Source organism: Syngnathoides biaculeatus, chromosome 3 (assembly GCF_019802595.1).
Source record: "Syngnathoides biaculeatus isolate LvHL_M chromosome 3, ASM1980259v1, whole genome shotgun sequence".
Lineage (NCBI taxonomy): Eukaryota > Metazoa > Chordata > Actinopteri > Syngnathiformes > Syngnathidae > Syngnathoides > Syngnathoides biaculeatus.
The window spans coordinates 13,273,572-13,278,114 of NC_084642.1; positions in this window are offsets into that span (position 1 = coordinate 13,273,572).

Here is a 4,543-nt window from a genome sequence, read left to right on the forward strand (position 1 = left end):
TGATTTATTATTTATTTTTTTTATTTTCATATAATGCAGTGAAGAACAGCAGATTGGCTCAGCTAGAAAGAGTTGGCCTTACAGTTCTGAGGTCCCAGGTTCAATACCGGACCCGCCTGTGTGGAGTTTGCGTGTTCAACATCCATCAATTTTCTTTTGCCACTTATCCTCACAAGGGTCGGGGGGAGTGCTGGAGCCTATCCCAGCTGTCAATGGGCATTTTGGGATGCACGGTGGCTCAGCTGGTAAAGCGTTCTGAGGTCCCGGGTTCAATCCCGGACCAGCCTGTGTGCAGTTTGCATGTTCTCCCCGTGCTTGCGTGGGTTTCCTCCGGGTATTCCGGTTTCCTCTCACATCACAGAAACATGCAACATTAATTGGACACTGTAAATTGCACCTAAGTGTGATTGTGAGTGCGGCTGTTTGTCTCTTAAGTGCCCTGCAATTGGCTGGCAACCAGTTCAGGGTGTACCCCGCCTCCTGCCCCTTGACAGCTGGGATAGGCTCCAGTACTCCCCGCAACCCTTGTGAGGATAAGCGGCAAAGAAAATGGATGGAATGAAGAACGGTAGCCGTCCGGGCTGAACCTCGTCTCCTCGATGAGATGTCACGTTGGTCTTCTTTGAACAGCAAACAATTGAAGTCTGAATCAACATGGCCTTTTCTAGTTGAACCTTAGTAGTACGCTCCAATTTTCATCATCAATTCCACTCAATCAATGGACATGTTAATGATCAACTCGTCTATTACTATGCCCATCCCAGATGGAACAAGTATTTTTTTTTTTTTTTTATGTTTAGCCGACATAGTTTCATTTTCAAATGACTAAGTGTGTCATGACATTGAATCCATTTTTGTGCTCGCTGACCAATTTTTTCCACGCTGAGAGGTTCAACCATTATGTGGGCCAGCAGTTTTAGCATTCACACACACACGCACACACACACATGCCGGTGACAGAGTGGATCGCATCAGATCAGCCATGAAACGGTTAATCTAGTGCGGCGCTCAATCGCGTGGAAGGGAATCATAGCACGCAACGCTAATCTTGACTCTGTGAGGGATAAATATTGACATTGTGCTGCCTGATGCAATCACTCAGCGGTCAGACTGTGAGGTCCGTGCCGTCGGGCTCACTTTGAGGTCCCTACGTAGTCTTGATGGTTCTGTGCCGAAACACGAGCGCTAATGCGGACGTACTAGCAGGACAAAGGACTCAATTCTGACCAATGCCATATGATCATTTTCTATACGTTTTACCCCTTGAAAAATCCTTAAATACAGCCCATTAATTTTGAAATTGATTTGCTCCGCTGGACTGGCGTTGAATGAATTAAAGATGATGGCAGGAGAAAGGAAACATTTTAAAAGAAGTCAAAAGATAGCTCCAGTTGTTGCTGCTTTTGTATCATTTCAATAATAATAATAATAAAAAAAAAAACTTTTTCCACCCTTACCTGTTTGTGCACTAGTTGTAACATGAGTATACAAATATTAATGTTCCGTTAAACTAAAGTACATTATAATGCTAAAAATGCTTGGCAATGTAACTCAATGGGAAATAATTTATTGCATGTGCATACTGAGATTATTTAATTTAATAAATTACATAATTGTAATCCATTACATGGCTGGGAGAAAGTTTGTAATTAAATTGCTGTTGCCTTTGGAAACTTCCCATAATTACAATTTTAGTGAAATTTGAAAAATAACCTAAAAAGCTATTTTTTCACATCACTTGATGATATATTTTATTCCAAGTGCCTTTCAATAAATCCAAGAACAACGAACAATAAAAGAGTGGTTAAAATCACTTAGAGAGAAAATGAATAGAATCATGTCAGATCAACATTGACGCCTTCTCAGGCCGACACTTGTGATTTGCTTTCCCTGGTCATGTGCTCTTCTGCTGGAGTGTTAAACATAACATATTTTTCTGCATATGACCTGGATATGCCACCTTGTCGTGCAATATATGAGTTTCTCTGAGGTTTTGTAACTTTTTGGCCTCACAGTTATACTTATGAACACAAAAGATTCCAAAATAACGATTTATGCTCCTGATCCAACTTTTGTTCGACGAAACTACGGAGGTTCCTGTTGATAAATTCAGGAAATCATCATCAAAATTAAAATCAAATATAATTAGCTGTCTTGCTTTGAGAAACTCTAACGTAATTTCCCACGTCACAAAATCAGTAAACATGAAAACCACTTTCAGGCCATCCATCTTTGTTTATACATCTTGCGTTTTAATGTGTACATATTGCTACAAACGGCGGCACGGTGGAGATCAGCTGGTAAAGCATTGGCCTCACTGTTCTGAGGACGCGGGTTCGATCCCGGCCCCGCCTGTGTGGAGTTTGCATGTTCTCCCCGTGCCTGCGTGGGTTGTTTCGGGACTTGAAGGTTTGGTTTTCTGCTCGGGTTCTCCACCGCTAGCCCCGGTGGCACAAGGTAGTCAAGCGCCCCCTCTACCTCTGTGTCTATCACCCCGTCGTCCTTTGCTCCCGACATTCTCTCGTCATCACCTTCTGCTACTTCTCATCGGAGAACTACGGAGCCTCCCACATTCGAGTCTAGCGCTTCTGATGATAATCCTCAGGCGCCTCGAGTGACTCAACAACAACATGATGCTGCCACCTCCATGTTTCACAGTTGGGATGGTGTTCTCCAGATGTAACGTTTGTCATTACGCCCAAACAGCTCCACTTTAGTTTCATCAGACCACAGGACATATCTCCAGAAGTTAAGATCTTTTTCTTGTGTCTTTCTGAAAAATATAATCTCCCTTTTTATGTTTCTTGAGGAGTAATGGCTTGGTGAGTGAGCTTTCAGCCAATATTGGTGCAGGACTCGTTTCACTGTGGATAATGACCCACATCATCTAGCATCTTCACAAGGTCTTCAGGATTTGCTGTGGGATTGGTCTGCACATTTTGGATCATTTCAGACACCTTTTCCTAAGCAGTGTGATAGCTGAACATTTCCATGATGTTTATACTTGTATATAATTCTTTGAACAGGTGAACACGATACCTTCAAGCATATGGAAATTGCACCTAAGGATGAAGCACACTTGTGGAGCTCCACGCTTCTTTCTTGGATTTCCTGGCCGAGTTCCTATGATTTCAAACAAAGAAGCTGAGTGTTTGAGGTATGGCCTTAAATAAATCCCCAGCTGTGCCGTCAATTAACTCACAAGTCAAATTACCTATGAGGAGCTTCCAAAGCTATGACCTCATCATCTGGACTTCCCCGTGTTCTTTAAAGGTCAAATGTCATGTCTATAAACATTCTAACATAGATATTGTCATGAAAAATACATATAACATTAGTCACTTCAATGTCCATACGAAAAAATAAATATGAGAGGAGAGCGTGTCATCCATGCGCAAAGTTGCGGAAGTGTCATTCAATACCAAAGTGGTAGCCATATTACCTGCATCGTCTGTTCATTACGTCACAGCTGGACATTCACCATTGAAAGCACGCTGTGCCACCTACTATGAGACACGGAAGCTCTTTTCAAAGAAGAGAACATCTCACAATCAAGTGAAGTGACCGGAGCAATATTATTTATTATCATTTTGTTTCGTTTCGAGGCGTATTTAGATGATTTGCGGATCACCTCTAACTCACAACAGACTCCCAGACAGTATGTATGAGCCAGCCCGGCCGAAGCCGTGCCTCGTCTGTGGCGGACGAGGTGCTGGTGAAGCCGTGCCCCTCGTCTCATCCTTTGCACCCGTCATTTTTCACGACGAACCGGGTCTTTTTGAAATGTATGAAGAATGAATCCATCCTCCTGAGTGCTCAAAAAATATCCAGCAGTACAACAAGCCGGCATTTTGGCTACCACGAAGGAACAATGAGCTACCTTCCAGCAAGTAAAACTAGTATAAACATACGAGACCACTTGCGTGGGTGTCTGCTACTAACGTCACTTCCTGCTTCTTCGAGGAGGATTTTCATGGCGGGAGTGAGAAAAAGCCATACACGTAAAAATCATTTTGTGTGGTGAAAAAAATGGATGGGTCCATTCCGGCTGCCTTTTTTCCATTAATAACATACCAAAAATCGTGCATTTCATGACAGTGGCACTTTAAAGACATAATACTTTCTGTGTATATAAAGTTTTGACCTCTAAGAAATTCTCTTGCTCATTATTGTAGCATTTAACAAAGTGAAATAATTTGTGTGATCCTGACTGACCTAAAACAGGAGAGGTTTAATTTGACCTCAGACATGTTTTGCAGTGTATGTTAACCTCTGGCTTCAACTGTATAGATAGATAGATAGATAGATAGATAGATAGATAGATAGATAGATAGATAGATAGATAGATAGATAGATAGATAGATAGATAGATAGATAGATAGATAGATAGATAGATAGATAGATAGATAGATAGATAGATAGATATAGATAGATAGATAGATAGATAGATAGATAGATAGATAGATAGATAGATAGATAGATTTTTGTTAAAGAAAGTAGCTTAAATAATAAACCTAAAAGCAAGCAAGCTTCCACGTCGTGT